At 43.0% G+C, this 14,359-nt stretch overlaps 1 protein-coding gene across 15 annotated transcripts in view; it reads right to left on the reverse strand.

Annotated features, from left to right (window-relative positions):
• The window catches only part of HMBOX1 (homeobox containing 1), a 104,474-nt gene that overhangs the window by 17,527 nt on the left and 72,588 nt on the right, over positions 1 to 14,359 (reverse strand). The gene's annotated exons all lie outside the window — the stretch shown is intronic.

Below are 14,359 nucleotides of genomic sequence, written 5' to 3' on the forward strand. Positions count from 1 at the left end.
CCCAGCTCAGCAGACCCCGGGGCTGGGGAAAGGCTTAGTTTAAGGCACGGCACAGCAATTTAAGTGCAGGCTGAAAGGGATGGTCCTATCCTCTCTTTCACTCCCTTTTTGCAGAAAGGTTTTCTGCCCGACCGCTTCCTACCCATGCCAAGAGCAGCGTTTGCACAGCCGAGGGATGGAGGCAGGAGATGGCACAAGCACACAGCTGGAACCAGCTCCTTCAGTGGCAGATCACATATATCCTCTTAAACTGATGCTAAAAGCAAAGCCAGAGCAATGAGCTTGTGGACTGGTCCAGAGATATATGGGGGGGAAATAAAAATAAATAAATAAATGAATGCCCATATTCCCCAGGTCGCATCTGACCCCTGCTGATGAAAAGAAGATCTTCCTGCCACCAGGGACCGAGCTCGTTGCCAAACCCTCCAGAGTCTCAAAATACAAGAGAGTGCAAGCTGCTCTTTTGCCTTCGATAAGACTGCCTGTAATTTCAGCTCCCTATCTAGTTTCCCTTCAAACCTCCCCTCTGCTTTCCACTGACAAGTTACACAAAACACTCGAATATAGTTACCTCTTTTATCTCTCATTAGTATATTTATCAACCTGGCATCGCCCAGTAGCAAGAGGTCACCGTTTCAGTCTTCGTGGCTTTTAGCAGAACTATCATTCGGGCTGTCAAATCACTGGAAATATTCCTGAAGTTGGTCTGTCAAACTGTGCCCGAGATCTTATCTCTGCATGGCATGAAGCAGACTGTCAGGGAAGTGACATTCAAAGCATAATCTCATTGGAAATTGTAATTACTAGTTTATTTCTCAGTAAATACTGGCCAAGAATATCACTAATGCTATTTTCATCGGGGTCAACAGATGACACTATCCGTTTTATCTACTGCTATTTCTGCAGATCCTACAGTAACGGGATGTGTGTCAACCAACCAGTGCACCCCACAACATAGACAGCAAAATTAAAGCTCAAAGATATTCTCGCCACCGATAAACTCTGGCAGAGCGGAGAATTACTCCGAAGTTACTACCTTCTCCTTCCAGAACCACAAAATGTGAGCAGCAGTGGAGTTGCTACGGGGAACATCTGGTGAGCCACTTTTGCACTTGAGATCAGCCAAGGATGAGAACGGCTTTGGGGATGTGAGCAGATGAACTTGAGTCTACGCAATCCTTCGGCTCAACTGGATCTTCCATCCAGGCAAAAGTTAAAAAAAAAATCCCCAAATCCCCCAAAATACTGACGAACACAACTGTTGCAGCTCCCGACTGTTTTCCATATATGACTATCATTTAGCTAGGGGCTTTCAGAGGTCCTTGGATTTTAAGGACAAGAAACCACTGTGGGACTCCAGCCTGACCTCTTCTACAACATTGACCCAAGGTTCCTCAGCGATTCTGATGCTAAGCCCAGCTCTTCTGTTTGACCTTCAGAGATACCCAGCCCCATGTAAAAATCTTGCATTTTGTCCAATGAAGAACTACCATAACTTAAAAAAAAATGCTTTGGAACCAAATTCCGGGAATACTCACTCTTTAAAAATCCGCGTCTCATTCCTAGCTTTAGCTTTCAACCCCAGTGGACTGCTGAACTCTGAAAGAACAGTCTTGAACTCCCTCATTGTAACAGAAGTTTCATTCTCATACTTCTTTTCACGGAAAGTGCAAATCGGGAGGAGAGATCTCAACAGGACTTGATTACTTACAGCACCAGACATATGTAAATTGTAATTGTTGTTTTGCATGTTAGTCTCTGTGTGCTGAAATTGCATAATCATGTCAGTGCACATCTAAAAAACTCATGCACAAGGGTCAGTTCTTTAGCCTGGTTGTACAAATCCGTGGCTAAACTCAAAAAATCACTTTCTTTTCCCTGAGCAGAAGCAATCTCCACAACGTAAATTAAAACATCAGAAATACACCTTGCACTGGAGTGTGCAGAACTCTGACCTTCAAAGCTACTGTAATATCAACAAGTTTCTCATTTTTTAAAAGTCATTTTCTTGATGTTTTGACAGCAGTCTCAAGCACCAACACAATCCTATCAAGCTATTAAAATTATCCCCCAAATTGTTGAAAACCAGAATTAATTGATAATAGCTCTGAAAGCCTCCTACTTTCAAGAGATAATCTATGCCTCCTAATCTATAGCACCCTACCGTCGAGATAATTAACAATTAAAATAAGAATAGTTAAGACATCAGAGGTGGTGATTTACTCTTCCTTGTAATTGGATTTGGTGATAAGAATATTTTTGAAATTACACAACAGCTGTCTTCCGAGCAGAGAGAATTGGACTTTTCAGCAATTTGAAACAAACACATAGGTACTTTCTGCTTGAGGCACCTTGAAGACACTGACATGACATGGCTAAATGTGTACGACTATCCTTAAGCTTCACGGTGTCCCAGACTCCTAAAACTAACATAGCTGGCTGAATTGGTCACAAAATAAGAGGGAAAAAATGATGGATTTTTTTTTTAAGGCCAGCAACTATCACATCAAGACATGATCAGGTGAGAATTATTCTGTAATATGCCACAACCAGGTGGTGTGAGCACGCAGCACCTTCAAAGCTTTTCCTAACAAGGCATCTGAGCATGAATAATGTGTGAGTCTTCTGCTTTATTTACTTGCATTTTTTAAATTGAGACCTACACACTACAAGGCTATTTATGCGCGTTAAATCCTTTGGGCTTAACCCCACGATAAACCAGACCTTTGTGAAGACATCTGTGAAACAAACATCTCATCTACAATTCTGAACTTTGTACAGGGGAAGAGTTATTGAAGTTACACCCTTCAGATTAGCCAGTGCTCACAAAGCAGGGTCAGCCCGTGGATGAAACATCTCCAAGAAGTGATGAGACCCTACAGAAATCATCCCTGGCACTTCAGCAAGAGCCTACCCACTCGTAGGGCATGTGTTTGCTGCTTGGTAAGCCCAGCTTTCCAGGGGGATATACCATAATCAGAACCGTGGCTGTTAGAAATACAACTTACAGGACAACAGAGGATTCCAGGGGTTTATCTGGCAACACAAATAAATACAAAAATATATTAATTGCATTTAACATTACTCAACCCAAAACTTCATTCTGTCCTCTTTCAGAAAATAGAGTCAGAATCTGAGTTTTCTGCTCATCTGAAGTAAGGTATTTCTAAAAGTCTAGTCTATCCTTGCCTCAAAATTGTGCTTTAGTGCTAAGTTCAGCACTGGATCTCCAAATAAAAAGACATATACAGAATGCCAAGCGTAAGCAGCCAGGTCCCCCAGGTTTTTACTAGTTAAGTCTCGGTGTGGTCACGTTTCTCAGAATTTTATACTCCTCCTGGCTGTGAAGCTGTTAAGTCGCACTTTGTCCTAAGCCTCCAGGAGAGGAAAAATACCAGCCATGACATTTGTGATAAAGCTTAGGATGAGCTGACAACTTCCTGTGCACTGCTAAATCGCTAGCCTTCTCCCCGCAAACGTCCACAAGTTTTTATTTACAATTTCCAGTACTTGACCTGACTCAGCTTAGCTTAGCTTTGGAGGGCACAGCCAACCATCACTGTTGCTGCAATTTCAGGAAATAAAAATTGATTAAACTAATCAAAGGACCCTACGGAATCCAAAGCCTTAGCTAAGGCCAATTCTTGCAGGATATCCAGGGCATAAAGTCAAGAGGCTGAGGATCAAAGCTTCTGATTTTGGACTCATCACAGGTATTTTTCCTAATGCTTGGTACCTTCAAGACCTGGACCAGAACTATTATTGCATTAAGTGTTGCACAGACACAAAGCAGAAAAAATGAATTTAATTTTCAGATGTTAATAGAAGAATTTAAGAGTGGGAGAACAGCAAAGTTAAGAGATGCACACACAAGAAAGCAGCTGCAGAGCCATGAAATAAATCCACAGCTCCTGACTCCTGGATCTGTACTCCACATCATGAGCTGTGATTTCTGCCATGTACTTCCTCTTAAATGTCATTGCCACTGCAGCTCAGAAAAGCCAAGCTCCCTGGGGAGAGCCTCATCTGCTCTTTAGGAGGTATGACTAAAACAGCACTGGTAGTAATACTCTAAAAGCAACCGAGGAGTTCTTGACTACGTCTCTATATCTAGAAAAATCAATTATTCTTTATCATCTGGAGACTTCAGCAAAGCATTTGATACAGGGACAAATGGAAAATTATTAATAATAAAGACTGGTGATAATTATGAGTTAGTTGCCTTAAGAAGTGGACTGAAAATTGAGAATAATGGCTTGGAAGGAGGTTATCAGTGGTATTTCTCAAGTATCATCGTAGGAGTATCTTAAGAATGAAAATACTTAATGATCTTGCCACAAAGTCTGAACAAGGTAACGCAATCTGCTGATGACAAAGTCAGAAGCCCTGTCAATACAGAGAACTGGAGTATCGTAAAAAGAAGCAGACAAACCTGAGGGCAAGAACTAGAGAGAAATTTAAAAGTCCACTATGTAAGGGCACATTTTGGGAACAACAGCAGCTTCTTATGTACTCAAAGATATCATGAGCTGGAATAGAAAGATCATTGCCTGTTAAGTGACTGTAGTATGCCTGAAAGTGCAACAAAACCACCAAAATAGCAAAACCTGGATGTTTCTATCAGCATGCTGGCTATTTCCAGTACAGAAAGAAAACCATCACAAGACCTCACCTGGACGATGTACAGTCCTAGTCACACATTCAAGAAAGCTGAATTTCAAACTCGTCAGACCACAGGGCAATCAGGGTAGCAGAGGAATGGAATCTCTATCTTGCAAGAGATACAGCTTGTTTTACCTGAGCAGACCTCAAGGCTGAGATGAGGTTATGGTTTACCATAAATACATGAAGAATGAAGAGGGTCAACACTGGAGACAAGAGCTGGAGGTCAGGATCTATTCTAGTTAAATGATAATATTGATCCAAGAAGGATGGGTACATACTGGTCACAGACGATCTCAGGAACGTAGGTTTTTAACTGTGGAAACAATAAAAGCCTGCTGGGTAGCAGTCTCCCAGTAGGCTTTTGTACCCTTGGCAATATCTGCTTGTAAGATAGAGAATTTAATCAGTTTCTGAAAGGGATATAATAAAGGTTGACTGAAACGAGAAGCTGGACATGAAACAGGAAGTCCCAGCCCAATGTTCCTGCGATTAAGAGAATAGCAAGGAGCGTTTAGAAACCGAAAGAGCGCCAGCCTATGTACATAATCACCAACAAATCAGATGACCTTTTCTATATGTTTTGCTCTTATGTACCCTATTTTCTTCTCTTTTTTTGTTTATAAGGAAATCATATTAAAAAAGCTCTTTGGAACAGCTCCACGTCTTCTATTTTGTTGACAAAGTTCCTCACAAACAGTGCAGTATTCAAAACAGATTAAAACTTATGCGTGCTCCAAAGGAAACTCAAGCAAAAAAAAAAAAAAGGTCAATTGTGCAATCCCGGACTACAAAAAAAAAAAAAAAAGGATAAAAAAGAATCTAGGATGTGGTAGTGACTTCTGCGGTTAAAGCCCATATGGTTCCCTGATAACACATTCTTTTTAGTCTGTTTAAAGTGCTCCACAGTCTGACCAAGAGCCCATAAATACATGATGCAACATACTTAAAGAGTTTTACTTAGGTATTTTGCTCCCTCACTTCTCCTTGTAATTACTCTGTTTATTACTTGTATAAAGACCTCACATCTGTTACTAGATGGCACAGAATTTCCTTTCACTGAGGTAGGTTTGGCCTCTGTTCCGAGACTAGCTGCAGCGAGGGTCAGCACGAAGAGTTTGCATCCTTCTAGAAACCAGAAATGGTGAGCTGAGTTGGACGGTGCTCGTGGGCACTCCTTGCTGACAGCTGGCTGCATCAAAATACGAAGTGACAAGGTGCCAACCTGATCGCTAATTCCATCCGAATGCTTTCCAGAGCGCTCAAGATGTTAATTTAATAATTCATTTAAGTGGATTTACTCCGTGGATAATATTACAGATCAGGTAAATCTCCCTGTGAGCGATGACTGCCTCTTTCTTTTAGCTGAACTTGGACCTGCAACGACCCTCCTTGGCAGGTTTGGTCTAGTCCATTCTCAGGAGGTTAAGTAAGCTGAAAAAGAGCCAGAAGGAATGATCACAGCTTTACGATCACTTGTGCTCGTTACTGCCCAGGGAGCCATTTGCTGTTGCACTATCTGCTAAACTTCCCAGAAGTTTGCTGTCAAAAACTGAGTACACTCCCCCGGCATCATCTCAGGCTCTTTCAGTACAAACACAGAAATAGTAGAGTAAAACAGTTACATCCTCGTACCAGAGCACATCCAAAGATACAGGTAAGAAAATAATGGTGTAGGTTAATTAATACAAGCTTTTTGTTACCATTTGATCCTGTGTACTTTAAACAGAATAATCGTAGGAAGAAGAATTCCAAGAAGTCTAGTGCTGGCATAGAAGAAAGCTCACAGAGAGATACCCACAGCACAGGACTTGTACTTTTACACTGCACACAGAGCAAGCAGCATCTAGAGGTCTCAGCATGACTGTCGACAGCCCACTTTAGCACGTTCTGTATATGAACAAAATACAGTCCTTGGCTCAAAGAAGTTGTGTCCTAAAAAGACTGTAATTAAAAGTGGCATTATTTAATGTTCTGGAAAGTAAAAGATTTATTTTAGATACAAATAAAGCAGATCACTGCCATAAATTTCAGAAATATCTAAACACACCCACAATTGAACTTCATTAGCTGTCTTTGCAAAAAGCAGAGTAATGCACACAGTACAGAACAAACTACTCATGTACCCCAACTGGTTCTAAATTAGTTATAACCATTAAGGAAAATACACACAAATCATTGCGGACTACTCCAAGAAAACATACTTACAATCAATATACAAAAATGATCAGCAAAAATCAGCTGTTAGGCTGAAGGTCAGAGAACAGGAATCGGATTCTGCTGTCTGTATAAGCTGGAATATTCCCTCTGGAAATATGGTAATCGGTACTGCTCCAGTCCCTTCTCCCCTGCCCTGCATCACTAAAAATTAAAATGTAGAATCACAGAATCCTGTAATGGTTGAGGGTGGAAGGGACCTCTGGAGGTCGCCTGGTCCAACCCTGCTGCTCAGGCAGGGCTGCCTGGAGCAGGCTGCTCAGAAGACACAGAAAAGGCCCAGAGAAGAGTAATAATGCGTGCTATTAGATGCAAGGAAAGACTTTCCATATGAGAAGAGGTAAGAGAAGGACTGTTTAGTGCAGAGAGAAGCTAAATAAGCAGTACATTAATAGTAGTATACAAAATGAATGATCATGGGAAGGCAAATGCCATGTAATGCGATGTTCAGATTCCTTCTACTCAGGCAAAAGGGACCTCCAAGTTTTTAAACATATTTTAGCATACAAAATGAAACTAGGTAGTAATTAGTTCTCATGAAGTACCCTGAAGACCTTCACAGCATTTAGAAGGAATTACATATTTATGCGAATAATAATACCCATGGCTGCAATAGCAGGGTTTTAAGAAAATTAGAGTAAGAGATAAGAGGTTTTGTCCACAGCTGTATGCTTGCTAGCCATATGTGAGCTAGCTCCTGACCATGGAGGATAGGTAGAAAGAATGACAAACACCCTCATCATCATCACCTGCGTTACTGCTGAGCCTCCAAGCGGCAGTCAGGTGCCAGAACCCCGCGGTGCTTGGTGCAATACAGGCACACGCTGCAAAATCAGCCTTTGTGCCAAAGGATGGAGCTGGAAAAGGTTCACAAGGATAAAATGGATGCTCTTTAGTGAGGCTGACCTGGGTGGTTATTAAGCAGCCTGTCATTCAGGTTGCTCTATCAGACATGCCATGACACGTTCAATTTCTCCCAGCAAGAACTCAGGTTGAATTGAGGTTGCCTGTACACCACCCCACATGCAATGCCCCGACACAGCTCTACAAGCTGCGGATGCTCACGTGAAATCAAAGTGATTCTATGAGAAGACAATGACATAGCTTAGGGTGAGATCCTGCTCGTGAAGGTCACGAGCAGGAGACAGAACACCAAGTATCTAAAGTGGCCCTGCAGAAATGCAGAGTATCTGGGCTAGAGAAGAATTCCCACTCTTGAAATATGGGCTTATTGCATCAGACAGTGCTGTTACAGGTCAGACTGACAAGGCTCGCTTTGCAAATGTTGCTTTCAGTTATTTTGACCTTGGCAAAAAAAATATTTATATATATCCGGAGTCTGCTGCAAGGAGTTGCCCCTCCCACGGATCTCTTTTTTTATTATTAAAAAAAAGGAGAGAAAGAACAAAGATACAAAAAGCACCTGAGCTCCCTGAAGAAGAAAAATAACTCATTAGGTGCTGGATCCTTCAAGAGACCAGCGGCTGGTGAGCACTTTGGGCAGACATCCTAGCAGTACATTTTACTGCGTGCTCTCTGCCAAACAACTGGGATTTGCTTACAGCTGATTAGAATAGGAAGCTTGCATATTATGCATGTTTAAGAGGGAACGTGGCTTGATCTAATGCAAAATAAGAACAATGCTGTGTAGTAAGCATAAAATGGCTGCTCTTGCATTTTACGAAGACATACAGCGATGACCCCGAGTCGAACCACTTGAACTTTCAGATAATAAAATCATCTTGCTTGTGCCTAAGTTGTAAAGCTGAACTTTGCTGAATGCCTCTGCAGAAGTGTCTGTACTCACAGATCTCAAAGCCCTTCACGAGCATGAACAGAAAATAAAGATCCTAAAAAAAATTCCCTTCCTAGGTCTCAAAGGACTTAATGAAGTTAAACCTCCCACTGCGGCTTGCTGACTAACACCTTATAATAGAATAGAAGGAGCTGGAAAGTAATGCAAAGAAGTCACTCGACGCTTCCCTCTCTGCTGAGATCAAGTATATCAGAACAATCCTGACAGGTTTTTAGCTAATATGCTCCTCAGAAAGACTCCATAATTTCTGTGGATAACCTTAGTGCTCAACCATCCTTAAAGACAGAAAGTTTTTCTTAATGTTGAACACAAATCCTCCTCGGTAGCCTGAAGGTTATAGGCTTTTAGCTTCTTGCTCATACCTTTGTTTGCTCTGCTGCAGTCTCCCAAACAGGTAGCAGATATTTTACAGTCAAGAACGGAGTCAGAGAAAGGTTCAATGACATCCGAGGGGCAGCGACACAACTCTCAGCGCTTGGTCCAACAAACCCACGGAAAACGAGCAGAATTTCCGAGTCAACTGGTGGACGTCGTTACATTGATGAGAAACTGATGGTCTGGTTTTAACAATATACGAGCCTAATGGAAGAGACCGAAAGACATTACTTCCTGCTCTGTTGTCAGCCTGAAGAGGGAGAAACACAATGAATCCAAAACTTAAATCTCCTCCAAAGCCTTGCACAGGAAACTTAGATCCCCTATGGGGCCGGTATTAAGGTTCTGCTAGAAGACATAACTAAGAGTAATGGGATGAAATTAACTAAGAAAATTTCCTAACTGAATTTCAGGAGCTAATAGAGCTCTCATTCTCCCCGGGGAAGCTGTGGAAGCCCCAGCGCTGGGGAGAGCAGCAGTAATAGCGCTTTCACAATCGGAAGAATTTCTAATAAGGCATGTCAGCCCTGATAGCGCTCAGGGCCAGAACCATGCACAGGGCTCCGCTGGCCCAGCCCAGGGTGACTTGGGACCAGCCTGGGACCAGCAGAAGTCGCTTCTTCAGGAGGACAGGCAAGGCTATATGTCCTGCAAGTGACCATTCAGCTGAAGGAAACACAGCAGTGGCTTGGTTTGGGCAGTAAGATGACTTTCGTAGCCAGCTTGGGCCCGCCGCAAAGAGGGAGCAAAACTGCCATCTGGTTGAATCGGACAAGAAGTTTGGCAGTGACACCAGGTTAACCACAGAATTACAGGGGTTGGAAGGGACCTCCAGAGACTATCGGGTCCAACCCCCCTGCCAAAGCAGGTTCCTCAGAGCAGGCTGCCCAGGTAGGCGTCCAATAGGCCTTGAATATCTCCAGAGAAGGAGATCCCCCAACCTCCCTGGGCAGCCTGTCCCAGCGCTCCGTCACCCTCACCGGGAAGTTCTTTCACATGTTGGTGCAGAACTGCCTGGGCTCCATTTTGTGGTGTTGCCCCTTGTCCTGTCCCCACAAACCACTGAAAAGAGGTTGGCCAAACCCCTGTCTCCCACACCTCAGGTATTTATACACATTGATGAGATCCCCTCTCAGTCTTCTCTTGAACAGAGCCAGGCCTCTCAGCCTTTCCTCACGGGGGAGATGCTCCAGGCCCCGTATCATCTTTGTGGCCAAACACTGGACTCTTTCCAGGAGATCCCTGTCTAAACCTAAGGACGCATCTTCAACGATGCCAGCACAACTGCCAGGATAACCACACTTTTAACCAACTCATCCAGGTCCAAACAAACAAAACCAGAAAAAAAATACAGGCAAGCAAACCATCAACAACAAGAATCATGGAAAATTTGTACATCTTTCTGTCAAGCTCTCCGTCGTGCATTCCTGTCATTTGCCCTGAGCCACTTCTGGCAGTTCTGGCATGCCCCCCATTGCATGGCAAGATGAATCAATTCACTGAAATGAGGGGAAAAAAAAAAAAATATATATATATATAAATAAATGTATGTAATGAACCGAGCTGAATTGGCTGGTATTTCCATCAGGCAAGAAACATATCTGGCACAATACAGGGTGGTAGGAGCAGGGAAACTGAGGAGGAGGAATCGAGAAGGGTGATGAGACAGGATAACACCTAAAGGATGAGATGGTGACAATCTGTTAATTCAGCTCAGCTCTATCACGAAATGATACCCTCGGTATCTTGGGAAATCTAAACCCATTTCTGTTATGAATAAAGTTGCCGTAGATCACAAAGCCAAGTGGAGCACCTGACTCCATTTTGCCACCTGTGAAATGGGGACAATAAGGATCGGTATCATTTAGTCGTATTTAACCTAAATATTTCTTCGAGAACAAAAAAAAGTGTTACAACAAAAATACAGACACACAAATCAAAGCAACCCTCAGCCAGAAAAGTCCCTCCTCTCTAAACAAACTGAAATATTTTCAATTAATGAATTCCTCATTTTGTTTAGAGCAGAATTTATAGCTATTTCAATTTAATATTTGGATGAAGCATAGACTTAACATTCAAGCCCTCCCCCCATCAGTCTTCACTGGCATTCAGCAAGAGTGCCTTAAAACAGGTATAGCCATTGATTCTGCTGCCAATCTTAGACGGTTTTTTAGCAACAATTTGCCTGAAAAATAAGATAAACCTCAACTGCAACACACAATTACAGGAGAAACACAAATAACTTAAAGAAGGAGAAAAAAAAAAAAAAGACAAGACGACACAGCTTCATTTAAAAAAAACACCCTAAGGGGATTTTCAGTTTCATAGTTCTAATGAGAGGGGTTGAAAAGAGGTAAAAAAAAAAATCTTTGGGACAAGATGTAACAAAGGAGAACACGAAATTGAACCAGCACCAGACTTTTAAGTTTAACCTCCGGTTTCAATGGAAAGGACTGTTGTAGTCGTAGCTCTATTCCCCAAGGAGGGTAAGCCACACAACAACATCACCGCTCACAAAACTCAGCATATTTCATGAGGAGGAGGCTCAAGAAGAGAACAGGTCAAGGTTGATATCACTAGCACAGCAGCAAGAGGGAGCTTGCACTGCAGTTGTCTGAACCACACCTAGTCTGCAGTTAAATATAGAACTTTACTTTCTGGAACTATTGCTCCTCTTAACCTTCAGAGCATAAATATTCGGAGCGATATTTAAAAAAAAAAAAATAGAAAGGAGAGAAAGGGAGAAAGAGACCTTCTGAATCTATTGTCCGAAATCTAAGCCTAGCGACTAATAAACCATCCTGGGAGAATTTCCAAAAAAGCAGTAAAGATTGCAGAATTGAATTACAGAAACCGCAAGCAGCGTTCTGGAAATCCAGCATAAACCAATTAGTTTCTTTAATACACATACCCTATATACAGACACTTATGCACATCAGACATTTAAATACATGTGGTGGCCCTAACTATAATCTTAATTACATCAGGTTGGCACCGACGTAATAATTAATTGTGTTGGAATTAGTGTGGATTTGCATCTTTAAAAACAAACTAGCCTTCAGCCCTCACCCTTCTCACACAGTTCGTGGACCAAATCCTGAGCGGTGCTGTGCATTTCCAGTTGGAGAGCCTGCTGGAAGTGAATCTCTCTAATTTTTGCAATCACATTCAGATTCTTCCCTTGAAGTGCTCTCAGCTGCTTTGACACACTGACTTCTACCAACTGCATTTCATACCAACTGATTCCAAGTCAAAAGCACATCCCACAATTAACTCACATAGCAGCCCGAGACTTTGATCCTCATCCAAAAACTGCTTATACAGCTTCACAGCCACGTTTCAGAAGTTTACGGGAAAAAGTAGTTCTGCATCACCTACACAGGAGCTTCCATTGATGTCCAGACTCAGCCCTCCTACCTTTAGGCACCTAGCTAAATCACCAAAGTTAGGTGTCATTGCAGAAGGCTCCTTTCTTGCAGCTAGAAAGGCTCACGTACCCCTCCTGAGCTGCAGCAGCGTGTTGGAATCAACTTCTAGATCCCTGCTGAATAGCCAGAGAGCCCGGATGAACAAGCACTTTGCTGAGATACCCCCAAAAGAAGCTCAAAATTAGGTGCCTAAATCCCTGCACACACCAAAAGCACGTTGAGATGCTGCAGGACATACAAACACAGCACCACAAAACACATTTAATTAAGGACTGTAGCCCATCAAACCAAGTAAGATGCCTCCACTCCCGGTCAAAACCTAATCCTTTAGAGGAAAACGCAAATTACCAGCTGGCACCAGACCACACGCAATGCCAAACACTGTTTTTGGGGGCCAGATGTTGCTTCCTGACCCTATGGCACCAAGCAAACCTGATCCGCTCGAGACATCTACGGGCCTGGTTACCTCCAGCGTGGCCGGGTCTCCGAGGCGTGTTACTGGAGGACTCTGGCGACTTGTAAGAGAAACTAGCTTCTCCCCAGGGCTCCCACGAGAGCGTTTTCCTCCCACTGTTTCAAAACTTGTCACATAAAAGAGCTCATCCTTACGGCTCCGCTAGGCCTATTAAAGTCGTGCAGTTAAGCAACCATATTCCCGACTTGCTTTATGGTGTAGTTTTATGGTCATGCAAAGCTTTTACCACGGCTCGAGTTTACTGTATTCTTGCCTCTAGTAAAACTCTCGGCCATGCTTTCCAGAACCTACACACGAGGTCGTGAAATGCTGTGCCTGCGGTGGCCTCCCAGGGGCTTGGCATATGGTGATTAAAGCCAGGATTAAGGCAACGTGGCAGAAGTCTCCATGTAACCACAGAATAAGAGACCTCCGGCAGTAAATACCTTACAGAGCACGAGACAAGATGCAGTGAACAAAACCAAGAGTGGCTAAAAGGAGAAAGAGAGCAGTGAAAAATTAGATCAGGTGATTACACATCTGCATACAGAACTTGATGATTTCCAACGTCAACACCGACTTGCTTCTTTTAATACACAAACCCAAACCTTTCTGACAGACACGTACCAAACCAGTACAGGTTGTCTGACTTTGAGTGTCACAGCAGAGACTGGCTTTAGGAGAGATCTGGAGGAGGAAAGAGCAGTGCCTGCTTGCTTAGCTTTCTCTTTCTGCTCTGTGTTTCCACAGCACCTAGCACAAAGAGTCTAAGGCACTATCATGATGCAAACAGCAAATCATAGTAGTAATGGCAGCTTAGGGCAGGCAGAAACCAAGGAGGAAAACACCTATGCCTAAGACAAATGCAGACCCCTGTACTATCAGGGCATTGCATTAGCTGGGTCTAATAAAGCACAATGAATTTTAAAGATTTACATTATTTCCTTTGGGGAAACATTCAGCCAAAGCTGAAAACGCAGTGCAGTGCCAGGGTAGAATATGGAACAAACACTTTTAGTTACTGGCCTCAGCCCTGCAAAGCCCTTTTAATGGCCTATAGCCTCACAGAAGGATGCTCATGTTGTGTGTCAAAAGGCTTGGGTCCCCGAGGGAGCTCAGTATTTTGGTATGGCAAAAGGAGACACCCTTCTGCTCCTCATCAGCTCAAAAGAGCCTCGTGCAAGCAAGAAGGGGCAGCAGTATGGAAATGGCAAAAGCACACCCTCAAAATCTGCTGGCCAAGGACTCAGTGGAGCTGCAAACCAGGGAGGAGTACAGCACACACAGAGCATCATCTGGTGCTGTCAGGGAAAGGAGGTTCCTCACGCTCCTGGAGGGAAGAAGACTCCTCCCAGCCACTTAGCCTTTAACAGAAATAAGCATTCATCCTTAAACTACGTTTGAGCT

Source organism: Oxyura jamaicensis, chromosome 3 (assembly GCF_011077185.1).
Source record: "Oxyura jamaicensis isolate SHBP4307 breed ruddy duck chromosome 3, BPBGC_Ojam_1.0, whole genome shotgun sequence".
NCBI lineage: Eukaryota > Metazoa > Chordata > Aves > Anseriformes > Anatidae > Oxyura > Oxyura jamaicensis.